This window comes from Callorhinus ursinus, unplaced genomic scaffold (assembly GCF_003265705.2).
Source record: "Callorhinus ursinus isolate GAN/ISIS: 27379988/994484 unplaced genomic scaffold, GSC_fseal_2.0 scaffold9, whole genome shotgun sequence".
Classification (NCBI taxonomy): domain Eukaryota; kingdom Metazoa; phylum Chordata; class Mammalia; order Carnivora; family Otariidae; genus Callorhinus; species Callorhinus ursinus.
Window position 1 is genome coordinate 1650600 of NW_027397071.1, and position 23290 is coordinate 1673889.

Consider the following 23290-nt stretch of genomic DNA (forward strand, 5'->3'; position numbering starts at 1 on the left):
TTCTAGATAAATGTCCATTTCAATCAAGTTTTAAAATTTGTTTTTATAATATTAAGCAAAGAATATTATAACCTTTTATTTTTCTCTAAGTCTATGATTATTTTTTCATAATAATTTTGTGTGTGTGTGATTTTTGTGCTTTCTCTCTTTGTGTAATTTTCTTCAATTTGTTGCCTAGTGGTAAGCATTTTTTTTCCAACTATCAGCTTTGAATTTTTTGGTATTATCTTTTCTATTTATTAGCCATTACCTAGCTCACAAATTCTTGCCTTTTCTCTATTATTCTTTTCTTCTGCTTCCCACTGTTTGTTAGTTTTTCTTTTCCCAAAATTTTAGGTTAAATACTTATTTTTATTCTTTATTAATATAAATACTTAAGATTATTAATTTTCTTGGGAGCCTGTTTTACTTGCTATCTCATAGTTCTGATATGTAGCATTTTAGGAACTTCTGTTTGTTTAGATTCACTGTAATTTGTATTACAGATTTCTTTATCATTTAAGAATTCATTAAGAATTTTAATTTCCATGTGATGAGATATTCTTTATGTTCTGAGCTGGTGTTAATTTCCAGTTTTATTATATTATGTCTAAAGACTATAATCTGTGAAGTTTCCACTTTGGGGAATTTTTGAAGTTTCTTTGTGCTTTAATATTTGGTTAATTGTGGGAAATATTTTATGGGTTTTTGATCTATCGTGGTCAGAGAGTAATATAGATGGGAATTATTGTAGATGGGGTAATTAAAGTCTGTTTTCACTAGTTTGTTTCTACCAATTCTTCCTTTTCATCTCCTATAGTTTCTGCTTTATGATGTTGATGTTAAATTATTTGCTATAACTGTACTTTTTTTTTAAAGATTTATTTATTTATTTTAGAGAGAGAGAGCATGAGTGGGAGGAAGGGGCAAAGGGAGATGGAGAGAGAGACTCTCAAGCAGACTCCCTGCCGAATGCAGAGCTCAAATGGGACTCAACCCTATGACCCTGAAATCATGACCTGAGCCAAAATCAAGAGTTGGACCCCCACCTGAGTGAGACACCCAGGCACCCCTAACTGTAACTGTTTTATATTTAATGTTGATAGCAAATTTAACATTACCAAGTACTCTTTGTTTTCTAATTTTTTAAACTTGAATTTAGTCTTGTGTTAAGATTAGATCTTCACCTTTTTATTTGCATCTACCTTCTGTATATTTGCACAGTCTTTGATTATCAATCTTTTTAAGTAACTTTATTTTAGGTGTGTGCCTTGTATTTAGTATAAATGTGAGTTTTGCTTTGTTCTCCAATTGGAAAGACTTTTTCTTTTAGTAGGTAACAGTAGTGCATTATATTTACTTATTTAACATAGGTGTTTATTTTCAGTGTTGCCTATTAATTTCTGGAATTTCCCCTGTTTAAATAGCTATTAAAGGGTCTTGCCTATTTGCTTTTTTATGAGTGCTTCTTTTAATATTTAGGAAGATTTGTTTCTGGGTGTAGTTGTTTAGCACTCTGGCGATTTCCATTCCCCACTTATGTATTTTCCTGAATTGCAGAAGTTGGGAACAAAAGAACTCCATTTTCTTTTCTCTTCTGCTACTGGGTTTGATGGGAAATTAGTTTTTTCCTAGAACAAAACTATGACAGGAGGCCATTGATAAAAACTTGAGTAAACCAGACAGGGTACCAGCAGGGTGCCAAGTAAAATCAGAGACATGTGAGTGTTTTGAACTTGTAGGCTACAAGTTCCAGTGGAAAAACCAATTTCATGGTCCTTTCTAGATATGATTAACTCCCAGATGCAAAACTTAGACTACATACTCTTTCTATTCTCATCTATACTGATCTCCTGGACTTTAGACCCAGTGACTATTTTTGGACTAATGGTATTAACATGGCCTTCTTAAAAGTAGGTGACCTGTCTATGACTTTTCAGTCATAAAGAACCTCAATATCATACACATCCCTCATGATTGACCAAAATTCAGCTCCAGCCTTGTAGTCCATCCCTTTTAATTCTTAAACCAAGGAGGACAATTCCTAGTAAATAATTGATCAGATATCCTCTAGTTTGGAGAAATTGTAGATCACTTCCAGGAAAATATCCTAAGGGAAACTAGAAAGTCTGACAAATTACTGTCACCTTCCATATGTAATCAGGAAGAACAAGGTTAATGTCATTGCATATGTCAGGCTTAATCTGGTCCCCAGCTTTGGGTGAGAGAATTTCATGGAGTGTTGAGGGCAGAAGTGAAAAAAAAAAATTCAAAGTTGGAAGCTAAATGAGGGGAGGACATGGGAGCAATAAGCGTACCACTTTTCCCCAAAGTTTGATAATAAAGGGGAAGAGAGAAACAGGGTGGTCACAAGAACAAAGTGGAATAAGGGAGGCTTTTTAAAATGAAAATTATTGGAATATTTCCATTCTAATGGAAAAAAACTGAGTAAAAGGAAAGAGAGTGAAGATATGGAAGAAAGGAAATAAGTGATAGAAATCCTTTCTGTAGCTCTAGAGCACAGGTAAGATGAGAAATGTCAGGCACAAGGAGGACATTGCTTCCATCCTGTGGGCGGGATGAAGGCAAATCTGGATGCCCTTGGTTAAGTCTATACCTTTTGTGGTAGAACTTTGAGTCCTTTTTTGGGTGCTCTTGTTTTCTTTGTGACATGGGAGGTAAGGTCCTCAGGAAAGAGAGTAAGAAAAATGAAGTATGATGTAGCTCCTGAGGAGTTTGGAAAAGATTTGGGATAACTCCTGTGGATAATAATCATAAAAGAAATGGGTAGGAAAATTTTAAAACTCAAGATTTCTGGCAATAATCCTGACCTGATCTTGGAGGCACTTAGCAAATTTTAGTCCGCATTATGCTGTTAAACATGTTCACTTTTAAGACTGCCTAACCCTATTGCAAGGTCCCATAATCTAACAAATTTGTTTTTGTTTCTGAGATCTTGTCCCTCCCTTTTACTCAAGGTCTTGTTACTGGCCTCCTAATTTGCTCCTAAGTCTGAGTTCTTCTGTTTACTGAATTCTTATTCCCAAATTCCTAGACTAATGAACTATCTGATACCCTTGTATATCAGTTTTTGATGCATAACAAAAACAAACCACTCCTAAACTTACTGGCTCAAAACAATAACCTTCAATTTAATGTATCATTCTGTGGGTTGGCAATTTGGACTTGGCTTGGTTGGGTGATTCTTTTGCTGGTCTTGGCCAGGCTCACTCATGTGCTGGTCAGGTAGATGATTCTGTTACTGATGGTTGGCAGGTGTCTGTTGGCTTGGGTGATAAGGGTGACAGGGAAAAGCTTCTGTCATTCAATAAACTAGCCTGGAAATCTTCACATGGTGATGATGGCCAGGGTTCCAAGATAAGCAAGAGAGAAGAGGCAAGCCCCAGTGAGCACATTATTTTCAAGCATCCACTTGCAACATGACAAAATAGATTAAATGGTCAAATGGGTGATGAATCAATGGATGGATATAGATTATACCTCTTGAAGGGATAAGCTATATGGTTTACTTTGTAAAGGGGCCATTTTTGTAATCAACTGCACTGCACTTCCAGTCACTTTGGGGCATGCCTTGCTCTTATTGGTCAGCCCCACATCAAGTGCCAGTCCCTGTGGCTTGGGGCACACTTATCCACTGACAGATCTCCAACTTGCTACCTATCTGGACTCCTTTATGTTACACACGTTGGATTCCCCATTCCAAAGTTTTTGTTGTTGTTTTGTGTTTTTTTGTTTTTACCTCATAGTATATCCTTTTATATTATCTTTAATACCCTCCACTGTGTTCCCATAGCTACTGGGTACTTGTTTTCACTCTGACATAAAATACATGGTGGGTCTCTTATGTTGTCTGTCAGATTACAATGTTTTTAGCAATGAGAGCTAGGGAGGTACCCTACCTTTTCTAGTCTCTCTCTATTCTGCCTCTGCTTTTTTTGCCCTTGATCTATCTTGTTACATCTTGTCAACACATACTCTTACCCCATTTTCTCTTCTGTTTATTTTCTAGTCTCAGAATCTGCTCTCTTGTGTGCTTCACTTAGATTTGAATAGCCAGTATGCCTCAGCAGCTCATTCTAAAATGATATAAAATATTAAATTATCTAGATATTGAAACAAACTCAGTCAAGCCTAGCTTTCATTTTTGTAACGATTGAACTAGCAGCAGAATAGGAAATTTTGCTGCAGTACATCACACTGTCAGTCTGCAGTTTGCTTAAGTATGAGTAAAATTGATCTGTTATACCTCCATATCTTTTTTATCTCAAGGGTTGTGTGCATGTATGTGTTTGTGTGTGCCCACACATGCATGTATAAGTGTGAGTGTATGTAAAGATGGGAGGGGGCAAAGAAATGAACCAAGAAAGTTAAAGAAAAAACATAAAAGGGAATTCAAAGGAGAAGGTATCTGAAGACAGATGCCTCATTCCAGAGGCCTGTAAATGTGTGAGTATGTGTGTAAAGTTGTCTATCATACACTTAGGTTTAATCAGTCACTCAACATGTGTTTATTAGGTGTCTGCCAAGAGACTCACACCATTCTAGAGGTTATGAAGTTGACCCCAAGGGTGAGTATTGCACTGGATATGATTCTGTCTCTGGCCAGTTCAGTCCTCATGGAGTAAGATTCTGGCATAAGAAAAAGTGAAAGAGAGGAGCCAGGAGGCTCCCACGTGCAGCCTCAACTGATTGAAACCATACTCTCACCCCTGAAACACTCATTCTGGCTTTACTGTCAGGAGATAAAACATCATTCTTCTCCCTTCTTCCCATGTGGAGATGTCTTATAGATAATGATGCTTTTACTGGAGAGAAGGTCTCTGTAAAGTGGAGGCTCCTCTCTGTTCCTCTCAACCACCGAGTCACCTGGCTGACTAAAAGAGAAGGGCCAGGAAAGAGGGCTTGGTTACAGGCTACTGGAAATTGGTTCCACTTGAGAAAGTAAGGAGGCAGGAGTGTTAGGTGAAAACCAGGCGACCTTGTTTCTGGTTCTATTTCTGTTACTTTCAGAGCCTAAGACTCTCAACTTCCAAACAGGGTTGACCAGCCTCCAATCAGGAAGGCAAGTACAGAAGTAAAATAGCGATTCTAATTCTCTTCTTCCAACTGGAAAACTGGTAATTTCTGTGGAAGTAAAGGGAAAGAGACATTACTTTACTCTCAAACTCCGGGGTTCTTACTTTTACCAAAGTTGATTATTTTTATTATTATTGATATTAATCACATTTGGCATCTGTTATATGGCAAACGCTGTATTAGGCAACTGGCATATACCATTGTTTAATGCTCCCAGCAAGTCAGTTAGATGGGTGCTATTTTCCTACTTTGCAGATGAATACATTGAGTTTACCAAGTTCTATTCAAGGCCAGAGACTGTGGGTCATACTACAAGGAGATTATCATGGAATTAAAGAACATTAAGTATTTGAAGGGAACTGGTAAGTCAACTAGTCCACTTCCCATATAATGCAGAAACTCCTTCTGCAATAGCCCTGGTAAATGTCTATTCAGCTTTTGTTTGAATGGACCTCGGGTAGGGGCTTGTGAACTAGGAAAGCTCTGGGTCTGAAGTCAGAGGCTTGGATTCCAATTCCAGCTCGCTTATGTACTAATTAACTGCGTACCTACCTTGGCCAGGTTACTTAACATCTTTAAGCATCAGTTTCTTCATCTATGAACGGGAGAGAATACCCAAATACAGGGTTAGATGATGATGAAATATGATGATACATTTGAACACTCGTTCAATCGTTCAGCAAATTTCTTTTTTGCTCTTTCTATGCCAGTCACGCTGCTACACACAGTGGATGCAGTAAGGAACAAACAGACATGGTGCCTCTATCCTGAAGCTTGCAGGTTAGTTGGAGAGACAGATAACCAAGACCAGGACAAGAGTAAGGAGAGTGAGGCACTTGCCTCTGGTGTAAATTTTAAGGGGGTACCTAAAAAACTCCATAATCAAGATCAATAATATCTTAATGCAATGTTTAAAAAAATAAAAATCAGTGCAAAAATCCCATGTAGAAACAAATAAAAATATTAAATAATGTTAGGATCAATATTACTGATTTTTTTCTTTGGCCCCCAGCCTCCAGTATGGCTCAGTGATGCTTCAGATAACAAAAAAATAAACACACAAAAACAAAAAGTATATGTAAGAATTTTAGCTGATAAAGAATGGATATGAGGTCATTGGGGCACCTGGGTGGCTCAGTCAGTTAAGCATCTGACTCTTGATCTCAGCTCAGGTCGCGATCTCAGGGTCATGAGATTGAGCCCTGTTTTGGGCTCTGCGCTGGGCGCGGAGCCTGCTTCTGATTCTCTCTCTCCCTCTGCCTAAAAAAAAAAGAATGGGGATGAGGCCAGGTAGAGAAAATGCATTTACAAAGGCCCTGAGGTGGGACAGTGCTTAGAATAGTCCAGAGCCTGCAAAAAAAAGTGAGTGTTGTTGGACTATGATGGCCAATGGTCAGGGCCAATTATGCAGGGTGGGGTGGTCCCAGGAAAGGACTTGGGATTATATTCTAAGCACAGTGGGAAACCACAGAAAGGTTTTAAGCAAGGAAATGACTTATATTTGTTTTTAAAAATTTTACTCTGGTTGCCGAGTAAAGAAGAGATATTAAGGGAGGAGTAGAAGCACAAAGACCAGCTAAAATGCTAATGTCCAGGCCAGAGAGGAATGCCTTGGTTATTATTATAATATGGTTATTTGTGTATTGTGCAAGGTACTGGGAATACCATGTGGTCTTCAGCAAGTCATTCTGCCTCTCTGATCTTTGGTGTCCTCGTCTGCAAATTGGAGATAATAATGGTAACTATGTTGTTATGGTTGTTGCGAGGATTAATTTAGAAAATACATGCAAAATGCTTGGAATAGTACATGGCAAATAGTAAGTAATGAAAAAAATATTTGGTTAGAAATTCTTTCATATTTATCTTTATATTCCTGATAGTGTCTAATATAACACCAGTCTCTAATAGGTGCTCAATATAGATGTAGTGAATTAAAATGTTGTTACTGAGGTACCACCAGTAGCCTACACATGCAGTTTTTTTTTTAATTAATGAGGATGATCCTGTTAATGATATTTCTTAGTATTTCTCAGAGTCATCCCTTGCCATCCAACTCCACCCTAATTCTGGCTTTCATAATCTCTTGCATAAGCTATTGCAATAACATATAACTCATCCTTCTGGCTCCAGACTCCTTCCACTCCAGTCTACCCTACACATTGCTACAAGCCTTATTTTCCTCAGTACAGTCCAGTTCATGTAATTCCCCTTCTCAAAAACCTTCAGGGTCTTCCTAGTGCCAGATAATTAAGCCGAAATTCCCTCGTGTGGTGCTCAGAAAAACCCTCTACAATCAAGGGTGACCTTTCTATCTTCAGCTGCCCATTCCATAATGCCTCTCTAGTCTGTTTGTTACTCACTAAATATACACATAATTTCAAGCCTTTATGCTTTTGTTCTGATAGTTTCCTATGTAAGAAATGCACACCCCACCAGCATCAGCCTGTTAAAATTTATCTAACCAGACCCAGTTAAAACGCCACCTCCTCTGTGAAGTCCTTTCAACCTTAGAGTAAGGAAAACAAAAACTAAATCTCTTTCCCTTCTTTCTGTTGCTGTTATGCATCAGATTCCCATCTCTTATATGGCACTTTCCACATTACCCGTGATCCACGTATTTTGTAAGACTAAAATGAAGAACTATGGCTCTAAATAATGGTAAAAATAGTTTTAAGTCATTTAACAGAGAATTAAAACTACACTTCTATGAATCTGGCATACTTGCTTTAAATCCCAACTGGCTGTATACCCTTAAAAATTACTTAACCCTCTGACCCTCAGTTTCCTTATCTGTGAAGTGGAAGTAAAAAATCCCAATCCATTATACTATTGTGAATAATACATTAGAAAATATATTTAAAGCTACTGGTTCAGAATGGGCATATGATAAATAGTGATGTTGCTTTTAGTGTGCTATGTACAGCAAGTATGAAACTTGGAATTATACAGACTCAGGATCAAATACCAACTTAACTGTATTGTATTTGTCTTTGAGAAACCCACTTTACCTTTCAGTTTCTTCCCTGGAGGTAATTGTACACATCAGTCAAAGGGCTCTTTTTAAAGGATTAGAAAATGACAATAATAATGTGTGAACAGTGAACCCCTGATGAGTAATCATCATGAATGATAAATTATTCTAAATGCTTACATGTATCAATTCATTTCATTACCAAAAAACTTTATAAAGCAGATGTTATTACTATCCTCTTTCTATAGAATAGGGAACTGACACACAGATAGGTTAAGTAACTTGCTCAAAATCAAACACTAAACAAATTGTAGCACTGATGTTTAAACTCAGGCAGTCTGGATTCAGAGTCTAAGCTCTTATAACACATGGAGAATGGAAATGGGTGCCAGGCGTCTGGCAAGTTCTTAATGTTGTAATAAATGTTAAGAGTCCCCTTCTTCCCTTCTCATTCCCTGTGTCAGGAGAGGGCCATGTTTTACTCTGTTTAACTCTGTAACTAACACACAGCACCATGCCAGCATATAAGCAGAGGTGTGCTCAAGTTGGCTCATAATGGAGCCAATTGTGTACCTTTCTTCTCAGCTCCACAGTCTGTAATGTCACATCAGTAGCTTAAAATTAATTATGGGGAAATATTTATATAACAGGAATAAGCCAATGTTAAAATAAGTCCTGAACTTCACAAGCTAGTAAATTCCCCTATTTGCTTAAGCTACTTTGAGTTAGGTTTCCATCATTTATAACCCAAAGAGATTGATCTAAGAAATCTGGTATTTCAGATATTCTCAAGAAGGCTAAAGATGAGGAAATAGGCCATATAGCAATATCCGCAAAATTAGTTACCTAGGGAGAATTCCTGCAAAATTATAATAATCATGAGGCCTGATTATTTTGGAGGAAGGTGGCGTTTGTTCTAAAAGTTCTTTTTTTTTTTTTTTACCAAATTATGTATTTAAACACTCAGATCTGCTGTCCCATAAGCTTAGCACACAATCTGAAGTAAGTAGGGGAAGAACCAAGTACATGGATTTTTAATGTGAGAATTTAACTACTAGTCACTGGAAGTATGAGAGATTTTATGGATATGGATAGTTGATTACCAAATGGAGATTGCTGCTACTATTGTTGCTTCTATTATGGTTCTAGCTGCTAGACAAGTTGTCCCTTTTGCCAAAGAATGCAGCACCAAAACAAAATAAAAAACTTCTCCTTTCTTCCACAGATGGCAATGTGGGTGGTCACAAGGACCCATAAGATTTTGTTTAATTTGTAAGACTCTACTTTATAAAAGTTTGTAACAATGCTTTATACTTTCATTACATTTTGTATTTTTCAAAGTACAAATTTTTGAAAATCCATTATTTCTTTTGAGCCTCATAATAACCCTAGCAAGGAAAGAGAGGTATAGAGAAGTTAAGTGACCTGTTCAATGTCACAGCCACGTAATGGCAGAGATGAAATAATAATATCTCAGGACCATAGTGTCAACCATTGATCTTACACTACCATGAGCTGCTAGTAGGTTTCAGATAGCGTTCCTCTGGGTGGTCCACATTAGTCCTCCAGGTGTTTGAGAAGCTGATCAAAGTAAAAAGCAGATTTAAAAAAAGAATACGACAGCATTTTTCTCTTGCAGAATTGAATTTACAATAAAATGCATAAAATCAGCCAGAACTGGAGAAAAGGAGAAATGGCAGTTTAAGTACTGCAAATGCCTTGTTATCTAAAAAAAAAGAATTTATTTGTCTAAAGAAATGGTTTATTTTACTATCTTTTTTTTTTCCTCATGGTGGAAGCAAAACTAAGAAAGCTCAGGAAATAGTCAACCCTGTCAATTGGGTTTTAGAAAATTAGATAACTTGTACATAAACATCTCAAACAGAAAATAGCCAGGACATGTGTCCTGACTATTAAGATGTTTGTTCCTTTAAAAAGTATTTATTGAAAACTGAGTATGTGCTAGACAGTATGCTCACTTCTGAGATGAATTCAAAAGCACCTAAGATGGAGTTTCTGCTTATAATTATCTAACATAGCCATAAACACTAGGATCCTAAGGGAGAGAGAGTTGATCTGTTGGTAATATTCATGAAGAAGTCTGAGTCTTAATTTCTTTGACTATGAAATAGAAAAGAATACAAGAGTTTTGGGGAGAAAACAAACTACTGACTGGTGTCCAGTGTTGCTCAGCAAATTTAAATTATTTTAATTATGACTTAAAGTTTCTTTTTTTTTTAAAGATTTTATTTATTTATTTGAGTGAGAGAGAGAGAGAGAATGAGAGATAGAGAGCACGAGAAGGAAGAGGGTCAGAGGGAGAAGCAGACTCCCTGCTGAGCAGGGAGCCTGATGTGGGACTCGATCCCAGTACTCCAGGATCATGACCTGAGCCGAAGACAGTTGCTTAACCAACTGAGCCACCCAGGCACCCATGACTTAAAGTTTCTTGCTTCCAGTTCTTTAATCCTTTGATATATTTGGAGAGCATCTGTGTTGACTTTTCCTCACCCTTGATTAAATCACCATTTGGGGACTAATTGATGTCCAATAATCACTGGATATGGAAGGAAGGACTAGAACCCCAAGCCAGAAAAGACTCCAGCCCACAATCATCTAAGTTAACAGCTTTCAGGCTTGTTGTGTAAAAGGGCACTCAGGAAGGGCAAGAGCAAGTGGTAACTGGAAGTCCATAGTACATTCAACTGTATGTGTTCTGGGAGCTGGGACAACACAGTGAGTTCACTGAATGATCCCTGGAAGCCAGGGTTCCCATGAAAGGAACATTAAGTATTTTGAAGGCCAAAGGGAGATATTTTCCTCTTAAGAGATTATAGGAAAAAGGGCCAATCAAGTTGACAAAAATCAGTAAGATGAAGTATAAATGAAATTATTGGGAAAATGTACACTTGATCTGTTGCCCCCACATTTTTTATTATGACAAAATACATATAAATTTATCAGGGCACCTGGGTGGCTCAGTTGGTTAAGCATCTGACTTCAGCTCAGGTCATAATCTCAGGATCCTGGGATTGAGCCCCTCATCAGGCTCTCTACTCAGTGGGGAGTCTGCTTGTCCCTCTCCCTCTGTGCCCCCCATACACATATGTGCATGCTTAGTCTCAAATAAATAAAATCCTTAAAAATAAATAAATAGGGTGCCTGGGTGGCTCAGTTGGTTAAGTGACTGCCTTCGGCTCAGGTCATGATCCTGGAGTCCCAGGATCGAGTCCCACATCGGGCTCCCTGCTCAGCAGGGAGTCTGCTTCTACCTCTGACCCTCTTCCCTCTTGTGGTCTCTATCTCAAATAAATAAAAAAAACTTAAAAAAAATAAAGTCATTTAAAAAAATATAAATAAATAAATAAATAAATAAATAAATAAATAAATAAATATATCATCTTAATAATTATTCCATTTATAGTTTAGTGGTATTAAATACATTTACCTCCAGAACTATTTTCATCTTACGAAACTGAAATTTTATACTCATGAAACAAGAACACTTTATTTACCCCATGCCCAACTCCTGGTAACCACCATTCTTTCTGTTTCTGATTTTGACTAGCTAGGTACCTCAAGTAAGTAGAATCATATAGTATTTGTCTTTTTGTGACTGGCTTATTTCACTGAACATAATGTCCTCAAGGTTCATCCATATTGTAGCATTTGTTAGAATTTCCTTTCCTTCAAAAAAAAAAAAGTCCTTTCCTTCCTTGTTAACCTGAATAATATTCCATTGTGTGTGTGTGTGTGTGTGTGTGTGTGTGTGTGTATCACATTGTGTTTATTCATTCATATGTGGATGGACACTTCCACATTTTAGCTACTGTGAATAATGCTGTATGTACAGAGGTGTACAGATACATCTTCAAGAACCTGCCTTCACTCATTTTGGTATATACACAGAAGTAAAATTGCTGGATCATATGATAAATCTATTTTAAATTTTTTGAGGAACCACCATACTGCTTTCCATAGTGGCTCGTACCAATTTACATCCCTACAAACAGTGCACAAGGCTCCCAATTTCTCCACATCTTCACCAGCCCTGGTTATTTTGTTGTTGTGAAACTAACCATACTAATGGGTATGAGGTGGTATCTCACTGTGGTTTTGATTCTCATTTCCTTGATGATTAGTGATGTTGAGCATTTTTTCATGGATTCATTGGCTATTCATATAGCTTGTTTGGAGAAATGTCTGTTCATGTCCTTTGCCCATTTTATTGATTGATTGATTGATGTAATATTTTAGGAGTTCTTTACATATTCTGGATACGAATCCCATATCACATATTTTTGTAAATATTTTCTTCCATTCTATGGGTTGTCTCTTTATTCTGTTGATAGTGTCCTTTGAGGTACAGAAGTTTTTAATTTTCAGGAAATCCATTTTGTCTTTTTTTTCTTTTGTTGCCTATGCCTATGATGTCATATCCAAGAAATCATTGTTAAATTCAATGTTAAAAACTTTTGTCGTTTTCTTCTAAGAGTTTTAAAGCTTTAGCTCTCACACTTAGATGTTTGTATATGGTGTGAGGTTCAACTTCATTCTTTTGCATGAGGATATTCAGTTTTCCCAGCACCATTTGTTGAAAAGACCATCTTTTCCCATTGAATGGTCTTAGAACTCTTGTCAAAATTCATATGACCAGTATTTATAAAGGTTTGTTTCAGGGCTCTCTATTCTAGTCCATTGGTCTGCATGTCTAACTTTATGTCAGTACTACACTGCTGTGGTTACTGAAGCTTGGTAATAAGTTTTGAAATCAGGAGGTTGAGTTCTCTAAATTTGTTCTTTTTTTTGGAGTCCCTTAGGATTTCATATGAATTTTAAAATGTATTTTTCTATTTTCACAAAAAGAAATCATTGGGATTAGGACAGGGATTCCATTGAATCTGTAGATTGGTTTGGGGAGTATAGACTTTTTAACAATATTAAGTATTCCACTCAATGAACATGGGATGTCTTTCAAATAATTTATGTTTTCTTTAGTTTTTTTCAGCAGTGATTTGTAGTTTTTATTGTACAACTCTTGTAACTCCTTGGTTAGGTTAATTCCTAAGCAATTTTATTCTTTTTGATGCTTTGGTAAATTGAATTATTTTCTTAATATCCTTTTTAGATTGTTCATTGTTAGTGTATAGAAATGCAATTGATTTTTGTGTGTTCATGTTTTATCCTACTACTTTGCTGAATTTGTTTAACTTTTTTGTGGAAACTTCAGAGTTTTTTACATGTAAGATCCTTTCTTTTTTCTCCATGCAATAAGCTTTATTTAACTTTGATTCTTTTAAATACTTCCTAATGGCTTTTTAAATTTTTTTCTTTATTTTTTTCTTCCTTTTTTATTTAAATTCAATTAATTAACATATAATGTATTATTAGTTTCAGTGGTAGAGTTCAGTGATTCATCAGTCTTATATAATACCCACTGCTCATTACATCACCCTCTGTCCTTAATATCCATCACCCTGTTACCCCATCCCTCCAATCCGCCCCCCTCCAGTAACCCTCAGTATGTTTCCTGTGATTAAGAGTCTCTTACGGTTTATCTCACTGTTTTTGTCTTGTTTTATTTTCCCATCCCTTCGCCTATGGTCCTCTGTTTTGTTTCTTAAATTCCACATATGAGTGAGATCATATGATAATTGTCTTTCTCTGATAGACTTATTTTACTTAGCATAATACCCTCTAGTTCCATCCACGTTGTTGCAAATGGCAAGATTTCATTTTTTTGATGGCTGAGTAGTATTCTGTTATATATATACATATATATATATATACATATATATATACCACATTTTTTATTCATTCATCTGGTGATGGACATCTTGGCTCTTTCTACAGTTTGGCTATTGTCGACATTGCTGCTATAAACATTGGGGTGCACGTACCCCTTCGGGTCCCTACATTTGTATCTTTGGGGTAAATACCCAGTAGAGCAATTTGTGGATGATAGGGTATCTCTATTCTCAACTTTTTGAGAAACCTCCATACTGTTTTCCAGAGTGACTGCACCAGCTTGCATTCCCACCAATAGTGTAAGGGGGTTCCCCTCTTCCATGTCCTCACCAACATCTGTGGTTCCTAATTTGTTAATTTTAGCCATTCTGACAGGTGAGAGGTGGTATCTCATTGTGGTTTTGATTTCTATTTCCCTGATGCCAACTGATGTTGAGCATTTTTTTCATGTGTCTCTTGGCCATTTGTATGTCTTTATGGAGATGTCTATTCATGTCTTCTGTCCATTTCTTGATTGGATTATTTGTTCTTTGGGTGTTGAGTTTGTTAAGTTCTTTATAGATTTTGGGTACTAGCCCTTTATCTGATAACACATTTGCAAATATCTTCTCCCATTCTGTCAGTTATCTTTTGGTTTTGTCAACTGTTTCCTGTGCTGTGCAACAGCTTTTTATCTTGATGAAGTCCCAATAGTTCATTTTTGCCTTTGTTTCCTTGCTTTTGAAGATGTGTCTAGCAAAAAGTTGCTGTGGCCAAGGTCAAAGAGCTTGTTGCCTGTCTTCTTCTCTAGGATTTTGATGGATTCCTGTCTCACATTTAGGTCTTTCATCCATTTTGAGTATTTTTGTGTATGGTATAAGAATGTGGTGCTGTTTCATTCTTCTGCATGTGGCAGTCCAATTTTCCCAACCCTATTTGTTGAAGAGACTGTCTCTTTTCCACTGGATATTCTTTCCTGCTTTGTCAAAAATTAGTTGACCATTGAGTTAAAGATCTATTTCTGGGTTCTCGCTTCTGTTTCACTGATCTATATGTGTGTTTTTGTGCCAGTACCATACTGTCTTAATGATTACAACTCTGTAATATAGCTTGAAGTCTGGAATTGTGATGCCTACAGCTTTGGTTTTGTTTTTCAACATTCCTTTGGCTATTCAGGGTCTTTTCTGGTTCCAAACAAATTTTAGGATTATTTGTTCCATCTCTATGAAAAAAGTTGATGGTATTTTGATAGGGATTGCATAGATTGCTCTAAGTAGCATAGACAATTATGTTTATCTGAGGTGCGATTATTGCTAAGTAGCGTAGACATTTTAACAATATTTGTCCTTCCAATCCATGAGCGTGGAAGTTTTTTCCATTTCATTGTGTCTTCCTCAATTTCTTTCATGAGTGTTCTATAGTTTTCTGAGTACAGATCCTTTGCCTCTTTGGTTATGTTTATTCCTAGGTATCTTATGGTTTTTGGTACATGTGTAAATGGGACAGATTTCTTAATTTCTCTTTCTTCTGTCTCATTGTTAGTGTACAGAAATACAACTGATTTCTGTGAATTGATTTTATATCCTGCCACGCTGCTGAATTTCTGTATGACGTCTAGGAATTTGGGGGTGGAATCTTTTGGGTTTTCCACATAGAGTATCATGTCATCTGTGAAGAGTGAGACTTTGACTTCTTCTTTGCTGATTTGAATGCCTTTTATTTGTTTTTGTTATCTGATTGCTAAAGCTAGGAATTCTAGTACTATGTTGAACAACAGTGGTGATAGTGGGATCCCTGCCGTGTTCCCGACCTTAGGGGAAAAGCTGGGAATGATATTCGCTGTGGGCTTTTCGTAGATGGCTTTTATGATATCGAGGTATGTTCCCTCTATCCCTACACTGTGAAGAGTTTCAATCAAGAAAGGATGCTATACTTTGTCAAATGCTTTCTCTGCATCTATTGAGAGGATCATATGGTCTTGTTCTTTCTTTTATTTATGTAGTGTGTCACATTGATTGATTTACAGATGTCGAATCAACCTTGCAGTCCAGGAATAAATCCCACTTGGTCATGGCGAATAATCCCTTTCATGTACTGTTGGATCCTATTGGCTAGTATCTTGGTGAGAATTTTGGTATCCATGTTCATCAGGGATATTGGTTTATAACTCTTTTTGGTGGGGTCTTCATCTGGTTTTAAGATCAAGGTAATGCTGGCCTTACAGAATGAGTTTGGAAGTTTTCCTTCCATTTCTAGTTTTTGAAACAGCTTCAGAAAAATAGGTTTTAATTCTTCTTTAAATGTTTGGTAGAATTCCCCTGGGAAGCCATCCAGACTCTTATTTGTTGGGAGATTTTTGATTACTGATTCAATTTCCTTGCTGCCTTGGATCTGTTCAGGTTTTCTATTTCTTCCTGTTTCATGTTTGGTAATTTATACATATCTAGGAATGCATCAATTTCTTCCAAATTGTCTAATTTGTTGACATATAGTTGCTCATAATATGTTATTTTAATTGTTTGTATTTCTGTGGTGTTGGTTGTGATCTCTTTCATTCATGATTTTATTTATTTGGGTCCTTTCTCTTTTCTTTTTGATAAGTATTGCCAGGGGTTTATCGATTTTATTAATTCTTTCAAAGAACCATGTCCTAGTTTCTTTTGATCTGTTCTATTGTTCTTTTGGTTTCTAGTTCATTGATTTCTGTTCTAATCTTTATTCTCTTCTCCTGCTGGGTTTAGGCTTTATTTGCTGTTCTTTTTCCAGTTCCTTTAGGTGTAAGCTTAGGTTTTGTATTTGAGACCTTTCTTGTTTCTTGAGAAAGGCCTGTATTGCTATATACTCCCCTGTAAGGATCACCTTTGCTGCATCCCAGACAGACATTCTGAACTGTCATGATTTTTCATTTGCTTCCATGTATTTTTTAAAATTCTTCTTTAATTTCCTGGTTGACTTATTCATTCTTTAGTAGGATGCTCTTTAACCTCTATGTATTTGAGTTTTTTCCAAATTTCCTCTTGTGATTGAGTTCAAGCTTCAAAGCCTTGTGGTCTGTAAATATGCAGGGAATTATTCCAATGTTTATAGCGGTTGAGACTTGATTTGTGACCCAGTATAGGATAGTGGGTCCTATTCTGGAGAATGTTCCATGTGCACTCAAGAAGAATGCATTCTGTTGCTTTAAGATAAAATGCTCTAAGTATATCTGTTAAATCTATCTGGTCCAGTGTGTCAAAGCCCTTGCTTCCTTGTTGATCTTCTGCTTAGATGATCTGTCCATTGCAGTGAGTGGGGTGTTAAGGTACCCTACAATTATTGTATTATTATCAATGTGTTTCTTTAATTTTGTTATTAACTAGCTTATAAATCTGGTTGCTTCCATGTTAGGGGCATAAATATTTACACTTTTTAGATCTTCTTGTTGGATAGACTCTTTTATCATGATATAGTGTCCTTCATCTCTTATAGTCTTTGGCTTAAAATCTAATTTTTCTGATATAAGGATTGCTATTCCAGCTTTCTTTTGATGTCCATTACCATGATAAATGGTTCTCCACCCCCTCACTTTTGATCTGGAGGTTTCTCTGGGTCTAAAATGAGTCTCTTGCAGACAGCACATTGATGGGTCTTGCTTTTTTATCCAATCTGATACCCTGTATCTTTTGATTTGGGCATTTAGCCCATTTACATTCAGAGTAACTACTGATAGTTATGAATTTCATGCCATTGTAGTACCTGTAAAGTCACTGTTTCTTTATATTGTCTCTGTTCACTTCTGGTCTCTGTTCTTTTGGGCTCTCTCTTCACCTAAAGGATCCCCTTTAATATTTCTTGCAGGACTGGTTTAGTGATCACAAATTCTTTTAGTTTTTGTTAGTCCTGGAAGCTTTTTATCTCTCCTACTATTCTGAATGACAGCCTTGCTGGATAAAGTATTCTTGCCTGTATATTTTTCTCATTTAGCACCCTGAATATATCATGCCAATCCTTTCTGGTCTGCCAGGTCTTTGAGGATAGGTCTGCTGCCAAGCTAGTATTTCTACCCTTGTAGGTTACAGACCACTTGTCTCGAGCTGCTTTCAGGATGTTCTCTTTTTCTCCGAGATTTGCATGCTTCACTATTGTATGTCAAGTTGTTGATTTATTTTTATGGATTTTGAGGAGGTTCTCTGTGCCTCCTGGACTTGAATGCCTGTTTTGTCCCCCCGATTAGGGGAGTTCTCAGCTATAATTTCCTCCAGTATAACTTATGCTTCCCCCCTTCCTCTTCTTCTGGGATCCCAATTATTCTAATAACATTTTGCTTTAATGTATCACTTATCTCTTGAATTCTCCCCTTATGGTACAGTAGTTCCTTATCTCTCTTTTACTTAGCTTCTTTATGCTCCATCATTTTATCTTCTATATCACTAATTCCCTCTTCTGCCTCATTTATCCTAGCAGTTAGAGCCTCTATTTTTTATTGCATCTCATTAATAGCCATTTGATTTCAACTTGATTAGATTTTAGTTCTTTTATTCCCCCTGAAAGGGAGGCTCTGGTGTCCTCTATCCTTTTGTCAGGCTCAACTGGTATCTTTATAATCGTTATTCTGAACTCTAGTTCTGACATCTTACTTATATCCATACTGGTTAGTTCCCTGGTAGTCAGTACTTCCTCTTGTTCTCTTTTATGAGGTGAGTTTTCCTGGTCTTGTCATTCTTTCCAGAAGAGAACAGATGAATGAGAGAACAAAATACTATAATGGCAACAACAACCCCAGAGAAATATACACTAAAATAGGAGACGCAAAACCTGAAAAAAATAAATAAAAATTTTAAAAAGAGAGAGAGAGAATATAAACAGACAGATGAAAAAAACAGAGCAACACACTGGCTCCCTGTGTATTTTGGTCTGTTTGTTAGAAAACTAGATCCCGGGGGAAGAAGGAAAGATGGCAGAGGAGTAGGGGACCCTATTTCAACTGGTCCCAAGAATTGAGCTGGATATCTACCAGACCACTCTGAGCACCCACGAAAACAGCCTGAGATATAAGAAGATCTGGATCTCTACAAACAGAATATCGCAGGCAGCTGGTTTTGAGGTATGAAGCGGGGAACCCTGATTCTGTGGGCAGATGTAGGAGGATAAATGGCAGCGGGAGGGAGCCTGTCCATGGGGATCCTACACCGCTGGTGAGTGACAGCCTCATGCGCTGGTGATGGGGCACAGACTCTCAGACAGTAGCAGCTGGGAAAGGACTTTAGGGCAGCCCCTGGGGCAGAAACCCAGAGTGGTGGGGTCGCGCATGTGAACTGGGAGTGGCTGGAGGTTTTAGAAGCACAAAGGGCAGAGATGTGCCCCGACCTGGAGGCAGGACTGGGGGCGCTGCAGAGGGGTGCACAACCCAGGCCGCTGCAGTTTATAGCAGCATGGACAGAAACGGAGACAGTGTGGCCTGGAGAGCTCACTGAAGAATGGACTGCGGTCTCTCTGCTCTGAGGCAGAGGGTTGGAAACGGCCTCTTCTGTTCTGACTCACGGAAGAGAAGCGGAAAGCCACCAGAGAACAAAAGCCCCCAAAACTGATTCCCACTGAGCCCATCCCCCACCACAGGGGGATAGGGTAATTCTGCCCAAACAGGATTGCCTGAGTAACAGCACAGCAGGCCCCTCCCCCAGAAGACAGGCTGGGAAAACAAGAGGCCAGCAACCCTAAGGTCCCAAGAAAACAGGTGCATCTTGCTTGGATTCTGGTCAATAATTTGGACTCTATACATTTCCTCAAACACCCATCAACAGAATGACTAGGAGGAGGAACCCCCAAAGTAGAAAAGACTCAGAGATTATGACTTATGCCACAGATTTACAAATGGATGCAGATATAACCAAGATGTCGGAGATGGAATTCAGGCTAACAATTGTGAAGACAATGGCTAGAATGGAGAAATCAATTAATGGCAACATAGAGTCTCTAAGGGCAGAAATGAAAGCTGAATTGGCAGAACTTAAAAATGCTATCAGTGAGATCCAATCCAATCTAGATAATCTAACAGCTAGGGTAACTGAGGCAAAAGAACGAATAAGAGACCTGGAAGACAATATAATAGATAAAGAGGGAAAAGAGGAGTCCAGGGAAAAACAACTCAGAATCCATGAAAATGGAATCAGAGAAATAAGTGACACCATGAAGCGTTCCAATGTCAGAATAATTGGAATACCAGAGGGAGTGGAGAGAGAGAGAGGACTAGAAGATGTATTTGAGCAAATCGTAGCTGAGAACTTTGCTAATCTGGGGAATGAAACAAACATTCACGTCCTAGAGGGTAGTAAATGAGAAGAACGTGCAGCCAAGAATAGTTTACCTGGCAAGGCTGTCATTTAGAATGGATGGAGAGATGCAGAGCTTCCACGACTGGCAGAAACTGAAAGAATATGTGACCACTAAGCCGACCCTGCAAGAAATATTAAGGGGAGGGGTCCTATAAAAGGAGAAAGACCCCAAGAGTGATATACAACAGAAATTTACAGGGACAATCTATAAAAACAATGTCTTCACAAGCAGCATGATGACAATTCATATCTTTCAATAATCACTCTCAATATGAATGGCCTAAATACTCCCATAAAATGGCACAGGGTTGCAGATTGGATAAAAAGACAGGACCCATCCATATGCTGCCTCCAAGAGACTCATTTTGAACCTAAAGATACATCCAGGCTGAAAGTGAAGGGATGGAGATCCATCTTCCATGCCAGCGTACCTCAAAAGAAAGCTGGGGTAGCAATTCTTATATCAGACAAATTAGATTCTAAAATAAGTCTGTAATTACAGACACAGAAGGACACCATATCATTCTTAAAGGACCTATCCAACAAGAAGATTTAACAATTGTAAATATCTATGCCCCCAACATGGGAGCAGCCATCTACATAAGCCAACTGTTAACCAAAAGAAAGAGTTATATTGATAACAATACATTAATTGTAGGAGACCTCAATACTCCACTGTCAGCAATGGACAGATCATCCAAGCAGAAAATCAACAAGGAAACAAGAGCTTTGAATGATACACTGGACCAGATGGACCTCATAGATATTTACAGAATATTCCACCTTAAAACAACAGAATACTCATTCTTCTCAAGCGCACATGGAACTTTCTCCAGAATAGACCACATAGTGGTTCACAAATCAGGTCTTAACCGATACCAAAAGACTGAGATTATTCCCTGCATATTCTCAGACCACAATGCTTTAAAACTGGAACTCAATCACAAGAAAAAATTTGGCAGAAATTCAAACATTTGAAAGCTAAAACCACTCTGCTCAAGAATGTTTAGGTCAACCAGGAAATCAAAGAAGAACTTAAACAATTCATGGAAATCAATGAGAATGAAAACACATCGGTCCAAAACCTATGGCATACTGCAAAGGCAGTTCTAAGGGGGAAATGCACAGCCATCCAAGTCTCATTCAAAAAAATAGAAAAATCCCGAATTCACCAACTAACTCTACACCTTAAAGAACTAGAGAAAAAGCAACAAACAATGCCTAAGCCACGTATTAGAAGAGAAATAGTTAAAATTAGAGCAGAGATCAATGAATTAGAAACCAGAAACACAGTAGATCAGATCAACGAAACTAGAAGTTGGTTCTTTGAAAGAATTAATAAGATCAATAAACCACTGGCCAGACTTATCCAAAAGAAAAGAGAAAGGACTCAAATTAATAAAATTATGAATGAAAGGGGAGAGATCATGACTAACACCAAGGCAATAGAAACAATTATTAGAAACTATTAGCAACAACTATATGCCAATAAACTGAGCAATCTGGATGAAATGGAGGTCTTCCTGGAAGCCTATAAGCTGCCAAGACTAAAACAGGAAGAAATTGACAACCTGAATAGGCCAATAACCACTAAAGAGATTGAAGCAGTGATCAAAAACCTCCCAGAAAACAAGAGTCCAGGACCTGATGGATTCCCTGGGGAATTCTACCAAACATTCAAAGAAGAAATAATAGGTATTATACTGAAGCTGTTTCAAAAAATAGAAACAGAAGGAAAACTTCCAAACTCATTCTATGAGGCCAGCATTACCTTAATCCCCAAACCAGGCAAAGACTCCATCAAAAAGGAGAATTTCAGACCGATATCCCTGATGAATATGGATTCCAAAATCCTCAACAAAATCCTAGCTAATAGGATCCAATAATGCATTAAAAGGATCATCCACCATGAACAAGTGGGATTTATCCCTGGGATGCAAGCGTGGTTCAACATTCGCAAATCAATCAATGTGATAGAACACATTAATAAGAGGAGTGAGAAGAACCATATGGTCCTCTCAATTGATGCAGAAAAAGCATTTGACAAAATACAACATCCTTTCCTGATTAAAACTCTTCAGAGTATAGGGATAGAGGGAACATTCCTCAAGTTCATAAAATCCATCTATGGAAAACCCACAGCGAATATCATCCTCAATGGGGAAAAGCTGAGAGCCTGTCCCTTGAGATCAGGAACACATCAAGGATACCCACTCTCGCCACTATTGTTCAACATAGTACTAGAAGTCCTGGCAACAGCAATCAGACAACAAAAAGAAATAAAATGTATTCAAATTGGCAAAGAAGAAGTCAAACTCTCTCTTTTCACAGACAACATGATACTTTATGTGGAAAACCCAAAAGACTCCATGCCCAAATTACTAGAACTCATACAGCAATTCAGTAATGTGGCAGGATACAAAATCAATGCACAGAAATCAGTTGCTTTCTTATACACTAACAACGCAACTGTAGAAAGAGAAATTAGAGAAACGATTCCATTTACAATAGCACCAAAAACCATAAGATACCTCGGAATAAACCTAACCAAAGAGGTAAAGGATCTATACTTTAGGAACTACAGAACACTCATGAAAGAAATTGAAGAAGACACAAAAAGATGGAGAAACATTCCATGCTCATGGATCGGAAGAATAAACATTGTTAAAATGTCTATGCTACCCAGAGCAATCTATACCTTCAATGCCATCCCGATCAAAATTCCAATGACATTTTTCAAAGTGCTGGAACAAACAATCCTAAAATTTGTTTGGAATCAGAAAAGGCCCCGAATCACCAAGGAAATGTTGAAAAAGAAAAACAAAGCTGGGGGCATCATGTTGCCCGATTTCAAGCTATATTACAAAGCTGTGATCACCAAGCCAGCATGGTACTGACACAAAAACAGACATATAGGCCAATGGAACAGAATAGAGAACCCAGATATGGACCCTCAACTCTATGGTCAAATAATCTTTGACAAAGCAGGAAAAAACATGCAATGGAAAAAAGACAGTCTCTTCAATAAATGGTGCTGGGAAAATTGGACAGCCATGTGCAGAAGAATGAAACTCGACCATCTCTAACACCATTCACAAAGATAAACTCAAAGTGGATGAAAGACCTCAATGTGAGACAGGAATCCATCAAAATCCTAGAGGAGAACATAGGCAGTATCCTCTTTGACATCGCCCACAGCAACTTC

At 37.6% G+C, this 23290-nt stretch overlaps 1 long non-coding RNA gene across 1 annotated transcript in view; it reads right to left on the bottom strand.

Annotated features, from left to right (window-relative positions):
* Positions 1-4072: 4072 nt before the first annotated feature.
* The window catches only part of LOC141373337 (uncharacterized), an 86039-nt gene continuing 66821 nt past the window's right edge, over positions 4073-23290 (bottom strand). The window contains exons 2-4 of the long non-coding RNA XR_012379215.1: positions 6742-6792; positions 5629-5671; positions 4073-5124 (exon numbers count right to left, since the gene is read on the bottom strand). This is a non-coding gene — a long non-coding RNA (uncharacterized lncRNA). The remainder of the gene's footprint in view (positions 5125-5628; positions 5672-6741; positions 6793-23290) is intronic.